This window comes from Leucoraja erinacea, unplaced genomic scaffold (genome assembly GCF_028641065.1).
Source record: "Leucoraja erinacea ecotype New England unplaced genomic scaffold, Leri_hhj_1 Leri_143S, whole genome shotgun sequence".
Taxonomy (NCBI): domain Eukaryota; kingdom Metazoa; phylum Chordata; class Chondrichthyes; order Rajiformes; family Rajidae; genus Leucoraja; species Leucoraja erinaceus.
In genome coordinates this window covers 28,161-47,500 of record NW_026575715.1, presented here as the reverse complement: position 1 = coordinate 47,500, position 19,340 = coordinate 28,161, and positions in this window count along the sequence as shown.

Here is a 19,340-nt window from a genome sequence, read left to right as displayed (position 1 = left end):
TTGGCTTGGGCGGGCGAGGAAGTTTGTCGAGAGAGAGGGATAGGGAGAGAAAAAGAGCAAGGGAGGGAGAGAGAGGGAAATAAATAGAGATTCTACAGTGATACTGTGGAAACAGGCCCTTCGGCCCAACCTGCCCATACTGGTCAACATGTTCCAGCTGTAGGGTTTGGCCCACATCCCTCCAAACCTGCCCTATCCATGTACCTAACTGTTTCTTAAACGTTGGGATCGTCCCAGCCTTAACTAACTCCTCTGGCAGCTCGTTCCATACACCCGCCATCCTCTGTGTGAGAAAGAGAGATGGAGAGAGAGAGGAAGGGAGGAAGGAGGGGAAATGAATTTGAGCAGGCGAGGACACTATTCCTTGGAGCACAGGAGGGTGAGGGGTGAGAGTCATGGTCATACAGCCTGCAAACAGGCCCTTCACACCAACTTGCCCACACTGACCAACATGCCCCAGCTATACTAGTCCCACCCGCCTGCCTTTGGCCCGTATCCCTCTAAACCTGCCCTTGCCATGTTCCATAAGTTCATATAAACTTACAAAAAACATAATAAACTTACAAAATTCTTAAGGGGTTGGACAGGCTAGATGCAGGAAGATTGTTCCCGATGTTGGGGAAGTCCAGGACAAGGGGTCACAGCTTAAGGATAAGGGGGAAATCCTTTAAAACCGAGATGAGAAGAACCTTTTTCACACAGAGAGTGGTGAATCTCTGGAACTCTCTGCCACAGAGGGTAGTTGAGGCCACAGTTCATTGGCCTCATTTAAGAGGGAGTTAGATGTGGCCCTTGTGGCTAAGGGGATCAGGGGGTATGGAGAGAAGGCAGGTACGGGATACTGAGTTGGATGATCAGCCATGATCATATTGAATGGCGGTTGCAGGCTCGAAGGGCCGAATGGCCCACTCCTGCACCTAATTCTATGTTTCTATGTTTCTATATCCTATCTTATAGAGGTGTACTAAATCATGAGAGGAATAGATCGGGTAGATGCACAGAACCTCCTGCCCAGAGTAAGGGAATCGAGTACCAGAGGACATAGGTTTAAGGTGAGGCAGGGGGGATAGATTAAATGGGAAACTGAGGGGTAACCTTTTCACACAGAGGGTGGCGTGTGAATGGAACGAGCTGCCGGGGAGGTAGTTGAGGCAGGGACTATCGCAACGTCTAGGAAACATTTTGGCAGGTACATGGATAGGACAGGTTTAGTGGGATATGGGCCAAACGCAAGCAGGTGGGACTAGTGTAGATGGGACATGTTGGTCGGTGTGGGCGAGTTGGGCTGAGGGGCCTGTTTCCGCGCTGTAAGACTCGATGACTCTATGACTCTAAAAGATAAACAAGAGAGGAAGAAGATTTAGTGAGGGATATGGAGGGAAATGCACTAAAAGTGCTTTAAAAATTGCTCAGCATTACGGAGAAGAAAATAAGAGGCATGATTAAAGTTAGCAGATGTCACTAAAGTGTGTCGTGTCATAGGCAGTGAAGATGGATATGAAGAATCTCATCAGGATCTTGAGAGGATGAGAGGGCATCTTACATATAAGATTAGGAATGGAGGGTTATGGTCTGAGCGCAGGTATATGGGACTAGGGGAGAATACGTATTCGGCACGGCCTAGAAGGGTCGAGATGGCCTGTTTCCGTGCTGTAATTGTTATATGGTTATATGGTTATATTACAGAAACATAGAAACATAGAAACATAGAAATTAGCTGCAGGAGTAGGCCATTCGGCCCCTCGAGCCTGCACCGCCATTCAATATGATCGTGGCTGATCATCCAACTCAGTATCCCGTACCTGCCTTCTCTCCATACCCTCTGATCCCCTTAGCCACAAGGGCCACATCTAACTCCCTCTTAAATATAGCCAATGAACTGGCCTCAACTACCCTCTGTGGCAGAGAGTTCCAGAGATTCACCACTCTCTGTGTGAAAAAAGTTCTCCTCATCTCGGTTTTAAAGGATTTCCCCCTTATCCTTAAGCTGTGACCCCTTGTCCTGGACTTCCCAACATCGGGAACAATCTTCCTGCAAATAAGGGTCCTGCAAATTATTAAGGGTTTGGACACGCTAGAGGCAGGAAACATGTTCCCGATGTTGGGGGAGTCCAGAACCAGGGGCCGCACACTGTTTAAGAATAAGGGGTAAGCCATTTACAACGGAGATGAGGAAAAACTTTTTCGCCCAGAGAGTTGTGAGTCTGTGGAATTCTCTGCCTCAGAGGGCGGTGGAGGCCAGTTCTCTGGATACTTTCAAGAGAGAGTTAGACAGGGCTCTTAAAGATAGCAGAGTCAGGGGAGATGGGGGGAAGGCAGGAACGGGGTACTGATTGTGGATGATCAGCCATGATCGCATTGAATGGCGGTGCTGGCTCGAGGGGCCGAATGGCCTACTCCTGCACCTATTGTCTATTGTCTCTAAGATGGATATCAAGGATCACGTCAGGATCTGGATCAGATGGGCAGCGGGCTGAGGAATGGCAAATGGAGTTTAATTCGGATAAGTGTGAATGTAGCAATTTGGGAAGTCAAACCAGGACAGGATCTTCACAGTGAATGGCAGGGCCCTGGGGAGTGTTGTGGAGCAGAGGGATCAAGGAGCGCAGGTACTTCGTTCCCTGAAAGTGAAGTCGCAGGTAGATAGGTTTTTGGCATGCTGCCCTTCATCAGTTAGTGTATTGAGTATAGACTTTGCGATATTATGTTGCAGTTGTACAAGATGTTGGTGAGGCCATATGTGGAGTGTTGCCTTCATAAGTTCATGTCAGAGGAGCAGAATTAGGCCATTCGGCCCATTGAGTCTACTCTGTCATCTATCTTTCCCTCTCAACCCCATTCTCCTGCCTTCTCCCCATAAGCCTAGACACCCATACTAATTAAGAACCTAATCTCTGCTTTTAAAATATTCATTGACTTGGCCTCCAAAGCCGTATGTGGAAATTAATTCCACTGATTCACCACCCTCTAACTAAAGAGCCTGTCCCACTAGGCGATTTTTTCAGCGACTGCCGGCATCACTGACTGATGTATCAGGTCACCGAAAAAGTCGAGGCGTTCCAAGTGTGGCAAATTATTTTGTCGCTGCTGGATTTCGAAATGTTCACAGTCTTTCGGCGACACTGATAAGGGACAAAACTTTAGGGGTAACATGAGGGGGAACTTCTTTACTCAGAGAGTGGTAGCTGTGGGTAATGAGCTTCCAGTGGAAGTGGTGGAGGCAGGTTCGATTTTATCATTCACAAAATAAATTGGATAGGTATATGGACGGGAAAGGAATGGAGGGTTATGGTCTGAGTGCAGGTAGATGGGACTAGGTGAGAGTAAGTGTGTTCGGCACGGACTAGAAGGGCCGAGATGGCCTGTTTCCGTGCTGTAATTGTTATATGGTTACATGATATGACGCCGGCAGCCGCCAAAAAAATCGGCAATAGGGACAGGCCCTTAAAGAATTGTTTTATTAGTGACAAGAACACATGGGGGTGCAGTCCCCCCATCTTCAGGGTGCAGGTGCGGTGGTGCTGCCGATCACTGGCTTGTCCCAGCAGCTCAGTCCTGGTCTCGAATTCGTCCTCATATCCTTTTCTCAAGGTTCGTCCTTTTACTCTGAGGCTGCGCCCTCTGGTCCTAGACTCTCCCGCTAGTGGTAACATCCTCTCCGCATCCACTGCATTCAATTTTGGTCACCTTGCTGTTGCAAAAATACCATTGAACGGGAAAGGGCGCAGCAAATATATTGCATTATTGATTCTTGTATATTTATCCGTTGTTGATGTTCCTGCAAAGCTGCAGTAACTTTAGTTCCGTTTAGTTTATTGTCACGTGTGCCGAGGTACAGTGAAAAGCTCTTTGTTGCGTGCTAACTAGTTAGTAGAAAGACTGGACATGATTACCATCGAGCCGTCCGCAGTGTATAGTGACAATAGACAATAGGTGCAGTAGTAGGCCATTTGGCCCTTCATAGAAACATAGAAACATAGAAATTAGGTGCAGGAGTAGGCCATTCAGCCCTTCGAGCCTGCACCGCCATTCAATATGATCATGGGTGATCATCCAACTCAGTATCCTGTACCTGCCTTCTCTCCATACCCCCTCATCCCTTTAGCCATAAGGGCCACATCTAACTCCCTCTGATCGAGCTGATCATTCCCAATCAGTACCCCGTTCCTACCTTCTCCCCATATCCCCCTCCAAGTGCAAGATAAAGTCCAGGAAAGTTCAATCAAAGATAGTCCGAGGGTCTCCAATAAGGTAGTTAGTAGTTCAGGACCGCTCTCTAGTTGGTGATAGGATGGTTCTAGCACCAGCTGGACCTGGTAACATCTGGGAAGAAACTGTCCCTGAATCTGGAGGTGTGCGTTTTCACACTTCTGTACCTCTTGCCCGATGGGAGAGGGGAGAAGAGGGGAGTGACCAGGGGTGAGAGTGGACATTGCTCGTTTCCAAGCTTTTTCCCCCAGTCAAGTTTCAGTAAAAAACACTGAATCAAGCACTTGAAACAACTAAATTGTATTTTAACAAAAGCGCGTTACAGTTCGACTACTGTACCTACCCCAGCGTGGGTTCGATTCTCATGTCTGCCTGTTCAAAGCCCTCTAGACCTCGCTCAGACAGAGACACTCCAGAAGTTCACGCAGCCCCAACGCTCTCCCAGATGATCGACCCTGGACATTGTGGTAGCGGAATTTTATATGTCCCGGGACCTCGAGGGGCCGAACCACATGGGGCGGTCTCTTAATAATCTAATTCCAGATATCGATTAACCCCATATGTAACAGACATTTCCATAACCCATTAACACAGCAGCTTATACATTGTATAAGAAAGAAAGTTCTGGAAGGAAACAAACAAGAACAAACATTGAAACATGTGCCCTGAGATTCAAACAATTTCTCCAAGGCTCAACAGTTTGACCAATCATCAATTAACAGGATGACCTTCTTGCGACATTATGTATACTGTTTACAATGCTTTTGCAGCGACCCAATAGAAATGATGCATTTAAGGTTAGTTTGCAAAACCGCTATACATGTTATCAATTGAAGAGAAACATGGTGAACACCTGGACCCCGTACCATCCTGCATATCAGTCTGAGCCTAGACTGGCTGGCGCCAATCAAAGCCTGTAAGGTTCAGCTGACAAGGGTTAAGCAATTCTGACAAGTGGAGGGATCCTCCATTTTATCGTGTCTTTAATTTAGCCAATATTATCGAGACTGGTCCTTGATTATGCTGCAGGCCTTGCCGAGGCAGCGTAATTTGTAAATGGAAGGGAGGTTGGTTTGTGTGAAGGTCTGGGCTGCGTCACTTCTTGCGGTCTTGCATGGAGCTGTTCCCAAACTAAACTGCGATGCATGCCCCGATAAAATGCTCTCTACGGTGCAACCAATTCGGGTGCATGGGGCAATTAAACACCCTTGACCCTGGAGAAGGGTCCTCCTTATCCAATCTCTGGGGAAAAGGAAGAGGGAGCAAATGGGAACAAAAGGAGATTGATGGGAATGTGAATAATAATAATATCATGTGATCAATAGGCCATTCGGCCCATTGTCTACTCTGCCATCCAATCATGCCTGATCTATCTCTCCCTCCTAACCCCATTCTCCTGCCTTCTCCCCATAACCTCTGAATCCCGTACTAATCAAAATTCTATCTATCGCTGCTTTAAAAATATACCCACTAGCTTGGCCTCCGCAGCCTTCTGTGGCAAAGAGTTCCACAGATTCACCACCCTCTGACTAAAGAAACTCCTCCTCATCTCCTTCATAAAAAGAATGCCCTTTATTTCTGAGCCTATGACCTCTAGTCCTAGACTAAAGTCCATACATGCTCCTGATGTTTGGGGAGTCCAGAACCAGTGGCCACACAGTTTAAGAATAAGGGGTGGGCCAGTTAAAACGGAGACGAGGAAACACTTTTTTCACACAGAGAGTGGTGAGTCTGTGGCATTCTCTGCCGCAGAGGGCGGTGGAGGCCGGTTCTCTGGATACTTTCAAGAGAGAGCTAGAGAGGGCTCTTAAAGATAGCGGAGTCAGGGGATATGGGGAGAAGGCAGGAACGGGGTACTGATTGGGGATGATCAGCCATGATCACATTGAATGGCAGTGCTGGCTCGAAGGGCTGAATGGCCTCTACTCCTGCACCTATTGTCTATTGTCTCTCCCACTAGTGGAAACATCCTCTCCACTCTATCCAAGCCTTTCACTATTGTGTCATTTTTAAATGAGGTCCCCCCCCCCCTTTCTTGTAAACTCCAGCGAAAGTACAGGCCCAGTGCCGACAAACACACATCATCATAATGAAATAAGAGTGAAGGCAGGGATCTTCAGCGGAATTTTATACGTCTGGATAGATCTCTGGAGAAAGCTGATGTAAAACAGGAACACTCGCGCTCAAATCCATCAGTACCTAGACAGACATTTCCTCCCCAGCTTACCCCCCCCCCCCCCCCACACCCCCTTCAGCCAAAGCAAACAGCAGGCTCAGCAGGATTGTTTAAAATCTATTTTCCTCTCATTCTTTTCCCACTAAGTTATGGAGTCATGCAGTCCATAATACGTAGAAGCATAATTAGGCCATTCAACCTTTAGACTGTAGAGACACAGCATGGAAACAATAGGCTATAGACATTAGGTGCAGGAGTAGGCCCTTCGGCACTTCGAGCCAGCGCCGCCATTCAATGTGATCATGGCTGATCATCCCCAATCAGTACCCCGTTCCTGCCTTCTCCCCGTATCCCCTGACTCCACGGGCCTTTCAGACCACCGAGTCCATGCCGAGCAGCCCACAGGCACCGTCCTACACACCAGAGTCAATTTACAATGTGACCGAAGCCAATTAGTCTACAAACCTGTACGTCTTTGGAGTGTGGGAGGAAACCGGAGCGCCCGGTAAAAAACCCTCGCAGGTCACGGGGAGAACATGCAAACTCCGTACAGACAGCACCCGTGGTCAGGATCGAGCCTGGACCTCTGGCACTGTGAGGCAGCAACTCTACCGCTGCGCCACCGTGCCTTCCCAAGTCTACCCATTTGAGGCTACTCCACCATTCAATCACGGCTGATCTATCTCTCCCTTCTAACCCCATTCTCCTGCCTTCTCCCCATAGCCCCTGACACCCGTACGAGTCAAGAATCTATCTATCTCTGCCTTTAAGATATCCATTGACGGGCTCCACAGCTGTCACACAATTCCACAGATTCACCACCCTCTGACTCCAGATATTCCACCTCATCTCCATTCTAAAGATGGTAGCCCCTGCTGTCTCTTTGAATTTTCTTTTATTATTAATTATGTATTTTACATATTGTTGTGTGGCTGCAAGTAATAATGTAATTGTTCTGTTTTGGGACTTACGGTAATAAATCATGCTATTAATAATAATAATAATAATAATAATAATAATAATAATAATAATAATAATAATAATAATAATAATAATAATAATAATAATAATAATAATTAAGATAATAATAATAATAATAATAATAATAATAATAATAATAATAATAATAATAAATCCTTTATTTCGAACAGAATAAAAAATAAAAAACAGCATACAAAAACAAAAAAACAAAACAAGAATATTTATAAAATGTCATAAACAATATTTATAAATAAATGAATCATATGTGTCCGAAAAGGAGCAGGAAACATAGAAACATAGAAAATAGGTGCAGGAGGAGGCCATTCATTGTGATCATGGCTGATCGTCCACAATCAATAACCCGTGCCTGCCTTCTCCCCATATCCCTTGATTCCACCAGCCCCTAGAGCTCTATCTAAAGGCCCTGTCCCACTTACGTGTCGTTGGCACGCAAATTACGCGACCTCGTCGTCGCGCTGAGGCGCATGGGCATCGTGTGGTCGTGCGGGGCCGGTCCCACTGAGAAGCACGGAGGGGTATGTAGATGTGCGCGATATCACGCTCCGAATTTTTGTAGCGAATGAAATCTTCGCGCGCCACTAGCCTGTCGTGTAACTGACGGCCAAAGTGGCGACAGGCCCAAGACCCTGGCGTGACGCAACGTCTCACCTCCAACAGCAGCAGAAGCGGGCAAACGATCGCCGAGCTCGGCCTGGGGCTCACGGCCGTTGCGGTCCGGATCCGCCCCCACTTCTACTCCCAGAGCGGGGGACAACATTCGCGGGTCCAGGCAGCGGGCAGTCGATGGCCGCACAGCGGTCAGCTGCCTGCCCCTTTTCCGGGGTTACGTCCGAGCTCGCGTGTCCCTAGAAAAGGAGCACGCGGTGTCCATGGCGACTGTGGAGGCCTTCCGTGAATGCTGGTCACCGTTGGAGGTCGAGTGTTTTGTTGATAAAGTTGACGTTATATTAATTTGATGATCGTTTGTTTGTAAACTGTCAACATAGGCAGTCTTTGATTGTGTTAATACTCTACGTTTATTTATTTTTTTGAATAAAAGTAGTTTCATATTAAAAAAAATAAAATAAAGAGAGCGGGGGACAAGAAAATTGAAGATAGACACAATATGCAGGAGTAACTCCAAATTAGGCACTACGTTAAAGATCAAATTGCAAATTTTCAAACCATGCCTGACAGTTGCCCACTCTATGAGCTCCTGCAGCTTCCTCCAGACTGCAAACATCTAATATCTCGCTTTGTGAGTCTATTCACCACCTCTGTATCCACTACCCATCTGAAAGAAGCCTGGTCTACTGAGCTGAATTTCGAGGTGTCTGACGACATTTGGAATGAAGGTCTGACCAGAATCCAAACTTGTTCGATCAATGTCAGGTATAAACTGATTCAGTTTAAAGTCATCCACAGACTCCATTACTCAAAGACCAAATTACATCGAATCTACCCTGCTATTTCTCCATTATGTGACAGATGCAAAAGTGCAGATGGTTCTTTAACACATATTTTCTGGCTCTGTCCTCATATACAAATATACTGGTCTAAAATATTTAAGTGGTTTTCTGGGGTCTATGGAAAAGATATAATGTGGATAAATGTGAGGTTATCCATTTTGGTGGCAAAAACAGGAAAGCAGACTATTATCTAAATGGTGGCCGACTAGGAAAAGGGGAGATGCAGCGAGACCTGGGTGTCATGGTACACCAGTCATTGAAAGTAGGCATGCAGGTGCAGCGGGCAGTAAAGAAAGCGAATGGTATGTTAGCTTTCATAGCAAAAGGATTTGAGTATAGGAGCAGGGAGGTTCTACTGCAGTTGTACAGGGTCTTGGTGAGACCACACCTGGAGTATAGCGTACAGTTTTGGTCTCCAAATCTGAGGAAGGACATTATTGCCATAGAGGGAGTGCAGAGAAGGTTCACCAGACTGATTCCTGGGATGTCAGGACTGTCTTATCAAGAAAGACTGGATAGACTTGGTTTATACTCTCTAGAATTTAGGAGATTGAGAGGGGATCTTATAGAAACTTACAAAATTCTTAAGGGGTTGGACAGGCTAGATGCAGGAAGATTGCTCCCGATGTTGGGGAAGTCCAGGACAGGGGGTCACAGCTTAAGGATAAGGGGGAAATCCTTTAAAACCGAGATGAGAAGAACTTTTTTCACACAGAGAGTGGTGAATCTCTGGAACTCTCTGCCGCAGAGGGTAGCCGAGGCCAGTTCATTGGCTATATTTAAGAGGGTTAGATGTGGCCCTTGTGGCTAAGGGGATCAGAGGGTATGGAGAGAAGGCAGGTACGGGATACTGAGTTGGATGATCAGCCATGATCATATTGAATGGTGGTGCAGGCTCGAAGGACCGAATGGCCTACTCCTGCACCTAATTTCTATGTTTCTATGTTTCTATATTCTCCCTGATCCAGAACTGGCACTTTTTGGATGCTCAGAGACTGCTTTGTACTTCACGTCTGAAGAACAACAAGCACTGATGCTTGGTATGGTGGCAGCCAAGAAAATGATCCTAACAGACTGGAAATCATCTACACCCCCCTGCTTCGAAAAATGGCTCAATGAAATGATAATAATCATACAGATGGAAAGGATACACTTCTACAACTCCAAGGTACCAAACAACTTTTTAAGTGTTTGGGGACCATTTATCAACCATCTCAAAGTCCAATAATTTCATCCTTTCATATTATCTGCAGTGATGTAGTCCTGTGACCTTTACTTCTGCTTTTGCAATGCATGACTGTGTAGCACCATGTGGATTGTACCAATACTGTTATGTCTTGCGGCTTTGTTTTATTATTATTATTAATTTTTTTTCCTTCCTTTTTTTTCCTGTTGTCTTTTTCAGTATTTATTTATTTATTTTTTTGTTTGTTTTGTTCTGTTTTGTTAAAAAATTGTATAAAATAATAAAAAATATTAAAACGAAAATGCAGGAGTAACTCAGCGGGACCGGCAGCATCTCTGGAGAGTAAGAATGAATGACGTTTCAGGTCAAGATCCTTCTTTCAGACTGAAGAAGGATCTCGACCCGAAACGTCACCCATTGCTTCTCTCCAGAGATGCTGAGTTACTCCTGCGTTTTGTGTCCATCTTCAAATGACGTCACGCGCTCCAAACGGCTGTGCACACGTATGGCGTCGCGTAATTAGCGTGCCAAGGACACGTAAGGGGGACAGGGGCATAACTCTCTCTTAAATCCATCCAGTGATTTGGCCTCCACTGCCCTCTGTGGCAGGGAATTCCATAAATTCACAACTCTCTGGGTGAAAAAGGTTTTTCTCACCTCATTCTTAAATGGCCTCCCCTTTATTCTAAGACTGTGGCCCCTGGTTCTGGGTCTGAAGAAGCCAAAGCTTATTAATTCCCAGCCCTTATTCAACTGCTCAACAGATTTAGCAGGTATCAACACCTATTTCCATATGTACACCAAATTATTTACATTTATACACTAACCAAATATTTACACAGCCATACAAAAAAAGAGAACAAAACCAAAACAAAAAAACCCTCATATAATATACAGTCTCTTAGTCATATATACAACCCATCACCCTATAATCACCCTTCCCAATACAATCAGTATAACAAATATCCCACTCACAATCACCTATCCTCATCCCAATATCCTTTAAAAAAAAGTATTTTGGTACATCTGTTTAAACTGAAGTTTTATCTCCTGTTCCAAACCATTTGAGTATAGGAGCAGGGAGGTTCTACTGCAGTTGTACAGGGTCTTGGTGAGACCACACCTGGAGTATTGCGTACAGTTTTGGTCTCCAAATCTGAGGAAGGACATTATTGCCATAGAGGGAGTGCAGAGAAGGTTCACCAGACTGATTCCTGGAATGTCAGGACTGTCTTATGAAGAAAGACTGGATAGACTTGGTTTATACTCTCTAGAATTTAGGAGATTGAGAGGGGATCTTATAGAAACTTACAAAACTCTTAGGGGGTTGGACAGGTTAGATGCAGGAAGATTGCTCCCGATGTTGGGGAAGTCCAGGACAAGGGGTCACAGCTTAAGGATAAGGGGGAAATCCTTTAAAACCGAGATGAGAAGAACTTTTTTCACACAGAGAGTGGTGAATCTCTGGAACTCTCTGCCGCAGAGGGTAGTCAAGGCCAGTTCATTGGCTATATTTAAGAGGGAGTTAGATGTGGCCCTTGTGGCTAAGGGGATCAGGGGGGTATGGAGAGAAGGCAGGTACGGGATACTGAGTTGGATGATCAGCCATGATCATATTGAATGGCGGTGCAGGCTCGAAGGGTCGAATGGCCTACTCCTGCACCTAATTTCTATGTTTCTATGTTTCTATCCCACAAATTCACCCCACAGATTGCTATGCACATACTTTTAAGAGTTGTTCTGACATTGAGTTTTTTTTAATTAAGTTCCCCTCTCAAATTATACCCGCCATGTCTTTCCATAAACAGTTTTTGTATATTTCCCGGAAGTAAATTATTTCTTGCTTTGTGCAGTCTTAAATGTAACCAGATCGGTGAACTTCAGTGTATGTGACTTTAAGAATAATAAACTGGTTTGTTCAAAATATCCAACGTTATTGATAATTCTTATTGCTCTTTTTTGTAATGTACATAACGGCTGTAGGTTGGTTTTGTAGGCGTTACCCCATATCTCCACACAGTAACTCAGATATGGCAATATGAGTGTATTATACCAAGTATGGAATGATTTGTGGTCCAGAATGTGTCTTGAGTTTCCCAATATTGCTATAGACTTTGCCAGTTTTGCTTTGATGTGCTATATGTGGTCTCCAGCAGATTTTGTGGTCTAAGATCACACCAAGAAAATTATTTTCATATACTCTTTCTATACTTATGTTATCGATTATCAATTGTACTTGAGAGTTTCTTTTATAGAAACATAGAAAATAGGTGCAGGAGTAGGCCATTCGGCCTTTCGAGCCTGTACCGCCATTCAATATGCTCATGGCTGATCATCCACCTCAGTATCCTGTACCTGCCTTCTCTCCATACCCCCTGATCCCTTTAGCCACAAGGGCCACATCTAACTCCCTCTTAAATATAGCCAATGAACTGTGGTCTCAACTACCTTCTGTGGCAGAGAATTCCACAGATTCACCACTCTCTGTGTGAAAAATGTTTTTCTCATCTCGGTCCTAAAAGACCATTATCCTTAAACTGTGTGACCCCTTGTTCTGGACTTCTGGATATTTTTTTTTTCCAGGCCATGAATAATTAAAACAATCTTCCTGCATCTAGCCTGACCCCTATGTTTTCCAAATAGCATAATCTTTGTTTTGCTTAAATTTGGAGACAATTTTTGACATCAAACCACTGTTTTAATTTATTAATTTCTGATGTGATGACCTCCAAGAGCTGCTTCAAAACCGGAACAAAAAATATTCGTATCATCGGCAAATATAATCAATTTCAGTATATTTGCATATGTTGTTAACGTATATTATGAAAAGTTTTTGACCTAACACACACCCTTGAGGTACTCCACATTTTATATTCATGTAAGTTGATTAATGTTCACCTATTTCTACAAATTGCTTGAGTTTAAATGCGGCACGGTGGCGCAGCGGTAGAGTTGCTGCCTCACAGCGCCAGAGACCCGGGTTCGATCCCAACTACGGGTGCTGTCTGTACGGGGTTTTATGTTCTCCCCATCACCTGCGTGGGTTTTCTCCAAGTACTCTGGTTTCCTTCCACACTCCAAAGATGCACAAGTTTGTTTGTTAATTGGCTTGCTGTACGTGTAAAAACGTCCCTAGTGTGTGTAGGGTAGTTCAGATTAGTTTAGAGATACAGCGCGGAAAATCCAACCAGCGATCCCCACACATTAACGCCCCTGTCCCACTTAGGAAACCTGAACGGAAACCTCTGGAGACTTTGCGTCCCACCCAAGGTTTCCGTGCGGTTCCCAGAGGTTGCAGGTGGTTGCCGGAGATTGCAGGTAGTGGAAGCAGGTAGGGAGATTGACAAAAACCTCCAGGAACCTCACTTCTCCTTGGCATCAGCTCCACCTACATCAGCCGACTCCAACTGGTCCAGAACGCAGCCGCCCGACTCATCACCCACACCAAATCCTGGCATCACATCACTCCAGTCCTCAAACAACTTCACTGGCTTCCCATCTCCCACCGGATCACCTACAAAATCCTGGTCCTCACCTACAAAGCCCTCCACCATCTGCCCCCCCCCCCCATATCTCACTGACCTCCTCTCCCCCTACCAACCCTCACGGTCCCTCAGATCCACATCAGCTGGTCTCCTCTCCATCCACAAATCCAACCTCCGCAGTTTTGGGGACAGAGCCTTCTCCAGGGCAGCTCCCAGGCTCTGGAACTCCCTCCCCCAACTGATCCGCAATTCCGTGTCCCTCACCATCTTCCAGTCCCGCCTCAAGACCCATCTCTTCACCTCTGCCTATCCTTAGCCCCACGTCCCCCTCCCTTTTCATCTGTGCTTGAATTGCCTCATATTGTGTTTTGTATTGAATTCTGTCTTTACTTTGTGTACTAGTCATGTCTCTACTATTTATTTCATTCCCCTTACATGTCTTTCCTCTACCTGCTAAATTTTTGTAAGGTGTCCTTGGGACTCTTGAAAGGCGCCCATAAATAAAATTTATTATTATTATTATTATAACACTACCCTTCACAAACACTAGGGACAACTTACATTTATCCCAAGCCTTTGCCTACTATATTCTGTTGCGCTGAAGCAAAGCAAGAATTTCATTGTTCTATCTGGGACACATGACAATAAACTCTCTTGACTCTTGATTTGACTCCTTGTGGGAGTGTGGGAGGAAACCGAAGATCTCGGAGAAAAATAAAGCAGGTCACGGTGGAGAACGTACAAGCTCAGAGATCATGTCACCAATCTGAAGAGATTGGGAGCCCCTTGAGAATGGCCTGGGAGAGTACCTGTTTGACTAGCTCGGAATTCAGGAAAGGTGAAGACTGGATCCGACAGAATTGACGAGTGAACGGGAGGTGAAAGTTGAAGCTTTAACTGAATTGTCAAGTTCTCGTCCCATTTGACTCTGTGCAAAGCTGTGGAATGCTAATAAACTATTTATTCATGGCCTGGCAAAAACAAAATCCAGAAGTCCAGAACAAGGGGTCACACAGTTTAAGGATAAGGGTCTTTTAGGACCGAGATGAGAAAAACATTTTTCACACAGAGAGTGTTGAATCTGTGGAATTCTCTGCCACAGAAGGTATGTTTCTATGTTTCTATGTAGTTGAGGCCAGTTCATTGGCTATATTTAAGAGGGAGTTAGATGTGGCCCTTGTGGCTAAAGGGATCAGGGGGTATGGAGAGGAGGCAGGTACAGGATACTGAGGTGGATGATCAGCCATGAGCATATTGAATGGCGGTGCAGGCTCGAAGGGCCGAATGGCCTCTACTCCTGCAACTATTTTCTATGTTTCTATGTTTAGTCGGGATTGAACCCGGGTCTCTGGTGCCGCGAGCACTGTAAGGCAGCAACTCTACCGCTGCGCCACCGTGACCGCCCTGAGTGTTAATATACGGTGATCGCTGGTCGGAGTGGACGCGATGGGCCGAAGGGCCTGTTTCCGCGCTGTATCTCCAAACTGAAAGTAAAAGGCTCTGTACATTTGACTGGCTCTTCGTGCCTCCCCTGTGGACATCACGGGCGGATTTGCAACCTATTTCCATTTTTCGTAGAAATGCAAATTCTGGCGGTTCCAACTTGGATTCGCGGGATCTTTGACCGGCACAGCCAACAATGGCCATTCGACCCATTGTGCATCTGCTCTCTCTTTTGAAAGGTCTTCCCACTCGCTCTCCCCTTTCCCCGCTGCCCACTAAAATTCCCTCGGTTGCTCCGCTGTCTGTAGGAGGTAGAATTGAGCTCCCTCCTACACGCCGCAGAGTGTCGTGGACGCAGACAGACCGTCACGCAAACCGTCCTCCTTTCCATTGACCCCATCTACCTACACCATGTTGCCTCGGCAACTCGGTTCGTAAATTCATAAGTTCCCAGGAGTAGAATTAGGCCATTCGGCCCATCAAGTCTACTCCACCATTCAATCTTCTTCTTAGAAAATAGACAAGACAATAGGGGCAGGAGTAGAGGCCATTCGGCCCTTCGAGCCAGCACCGCCATTCAATGTGACCAGGGCTGATCATCCCCAATCAGTACCCCGTTCCTGCCTTCTCCCCATATCCCTTAACTCCGCTATCGTTAAGAGCCCTATCTAGCTTCTTGCGTATGGCGTGCACATTGTGCCCTAATTCTGCTCCACAACGCTTTGCTGGTTCCGCCTTCCGACCCGTTGGACCACCAAATGGTGGTCTCCTCCGCGTATTCTGTCGGATCCAGTCTTCACCTTTCCAGAATAAGGTAATAGCCACAAGGCAGTGGAGGTTTGCATCTGGTGTTTTCCTTCACCCCCTCCGGGGTGCTATATGGAGGACGCCTGTGCGTGACTTGGTTTAACGTGGGGAGACTGGTGCACAGGCAGCCACCCCAAGTCCCCAACAACTCTCACCATCTTCTACAATGCAATAATGCCCCTCAGAATCTATCGCAGTCGCTGCCTCAAAAAGGCTGGCAGCATCATCAAGGACCCACACCATCCTGGCCACACACTCATCTCCCCACTGCCTTCAGGTAGAAGGTACAGGAGCCTGAAGACTGCAACATCCAGGTTCAGGAATAGCTGCTTCCCCACAGCCATCAGGCTATTAAACTCAACTCAAACAAAACTCTGAACATTAATAGCCCATTATATGTGTTTATTTGCACTTTATCTGTTTATTTATTCATGTGTGCATATATTTATATAATGGTATATGGACACACTGATCTGTTCTGTATTCATGCCTACTATATTCTGTTGTGCTGAAGCAAAGCAAGAATTTCATTGTCCTATCTGGGACACATGACAATGAACTCGTCTTCTCGTTCACAAGTTCACAAGTTACAGGAATAGAATTAGGCCATTCGGCCCATGGACTCCATTCCACCATTCAATCATGGCTGATCCTATTATCCTGCCTTCTCCCCATAACCCCTGACGCCCGTCCCTAATCAAGAATTTGTCTATCCCTGCCTGAAAAATATCCACTGACTTGGCCTCCACAGCCCTCTGTGGCAATGAATTCCACAGATTAACTACCTAATTTGAGGAAGGACATCCTTGTGATTGAGGCAGTGCAGCGTAGGTTCACGAGATTGATCCCTGGGATGGCGGGACTGTCATATGAGGAAAGATTGAAAAGACTAGGCTTGTATTCACTGGAGTTTAGAAGGATGAGGGGGGAATCTTATAGAAACATATAAAATTATAAAAGGACTGGACAAACCAGAGGCAGGAAAAATGTTCCCAATGTTGGGCGAGTCCAGAACCAGGTCTTAGAATAAAGGGGAGGTCATTTAAGGCTGTGGTGAGAAAAAACTTTTTCACCCAAAGTTGTGAATTTATGGAATTCCCTGCCACAGAGGGCAGTGGAGGCCAAATCACTGGATGGATTTGATAGTTAGATAGAGCTCTAGGGGCTAGTGGAGTCAAGGGATATGGGGAGAAGGCAGACACGGGTTATTGATAGGGGACGATCAGCCATGATCACAATGAACGGCGGTGCTGGCTCGAATGGCCGAATGGCCTCCTCCTGCCCCTATTTTCTATGTTTCTACGTTTACCCTCTGACTAAAGAAGTTCCTCCCCACCTCCTTTCTAAAAGAGCGCCCTATAATTCTGAGGCTGTGACCTCTCGTCCCAGACTCTCCCACCAGTGGAAACATCCTCTCCACAGCCACATTCCATATGCCTGTAAGGTTCAGTGACGTTCTCGATTGCCATACTCTTGGCAATCTAAAAGACTCTGTGCATTTAACCGATCTATTGTTCACTTGCCGGTGCTCCAGTGATACAACGACACTCTGGCAATGCTCATGGTTGCAGGACGCGCCCTGGAGCACAGAGGTGGAGCAGTGGTGTCTGCATGAGGCGAAGGGATAAAATTAAAGGGCGCTCCTTTAGAAAGGAGGTGCGTAGGAAGGTCTTTAGTCAGAGGGTAGTTAATCTGTGGAACTCGTTGTCACAGAGGGCTGTGGAGGCCAAGTCAGTGGATATTTTTAAGGCACTGATAATAGACAATAGGTGCAGGAGCCATTTAAAAAGAAATGATTTAACAAACATTTAAAAAAAATTACCAGAGTCACATTTTATAAACATTTTATTCTTTAAAAAGAACTAACAGAATTGTGAATCTAACCCTATATCACACATACAAACTGTTCCCCCGCAACGTTGATTACACTGCGAGTCGGGTCGGGTCGGGTAGGTTCCGGTTACTGAAATGGACAAAAATAATGCCCACAATCCACTCCATAGCGTACTACATGTCAGCCCACAGTCTGAAGAAGGGTTTCGGCCCGAAACGTTGCCTATTTCCTTCGCTCCATAGATGTTGCTGCACCCACTGAGTTTCTCCAGCACTTTTGTCTACCTTCGATTTTCCAGCATCTGCAGTTCCTTCTTAGACAAAGTTTACCAAGTTGATGACCTTCCAGCAGCACTCACTTTAAGAATATGGGGTAAGCCGTTTAGAACGGAGACGAGGAAACACTTTTTTCACACAGAGTTTTGAGTCTGTGGAATTCTCTGCCTCAGAGGGCAGTGGAGGCAGGTTCTCTGGATACTTTCAAGAGAGAGCTAGATAGGGCTCTTAAAGATAGCAGAGTCAGGGGATATGGGGAGAAGGCAGGAACGGGGTACTAATTGTGAATGATCATCCACGATCACATTATTTTAACACTATAAGAAGTCATATTTATATTTATATTTAAGAGGGAGTTAGATGTGGCCCTTGTGGCTAAGGGGATCAGAGGGTATGGAGAGAAGGCAGGTACGGGATACTGAGTTGGATGATCAGCCATGATCATATTGAATTGCGGTGCAGGCTCGAAGGGCCGAATGGCCTACTCCTGCACCTAATTTCTGTTTCTATGTTTCTATATTCTAGATGGATGCAATGTATTCCCGTTATCTTTCATGGGTTTGCCAAGTCTTGGTACAGACTCCCTTCTTGCGTAACATGTGCTTCTAACATAAGTTGGTGGGGGTAAGGGGAGAGTTGTACCAGGACAGGGAGTAGGGTGGGGGTTGTTAGGGGAGAGATGTACCAGGGGTGTGGGGGGGAGTTGTACCCTGGGGGGGTAAAGTAGGTATGTTACAAAACTTACCTTCAGTGGCGCTGCAATTCTGCCACTGGCCGTGTGCGCGATTTTGGCGCGTTTGAGGGGGAGCGGTGTTAAAACGCGGTTTTTTTCCGACCTGGTCCTGAATTATATTTGTTGGAGCGCAAGATGTTGCTAAAGAATCGTTCCTATGGCCGTTCTGTGTGGTTTTAAAAAAAATTTGCCCGACAAGTTAATCGCTGGAATGATTTTAAAATCATCTTCTGAAGCTGTCAATGCCAACAACGGGGACGGATTTTATGGAGAACCAGGTAAAGGAAAGTAGTTTATTTTTATGTATAAAGATGTTTCTTAAGATGTATTTAATTCACATTTTAAGTTGCGAAACGGTGATTTTTTCCCCCGAAGAACCAGCAGTGTATTTGCTGCAGATATGGGGGAGTAAATTCACCGCATCTGAACGTTCCAAATGGTCCCGTTCCAGAAAAACACACTCGCAAGCTGATTTAAATGGCCATTAATTCACAGGTATTAAACATTAAATTCCTTCCATTAGGCCTATAAACCTATGACAATAAGATAAAAAAATTATGTTATATTCTGAATTCTTGTGTGAATGTTATTTGGACACTTAGGTTATTTAAAAATGTTAATCTATTCCTAAGAAATGGATAGATGTTTAGATATAGTAATTGAATTTTGTAATTAGCTACAATGCAGTAACTAATAATATGATTTAATTTCAAGTCATCTAAGTAAGATTGTTTCATATTTG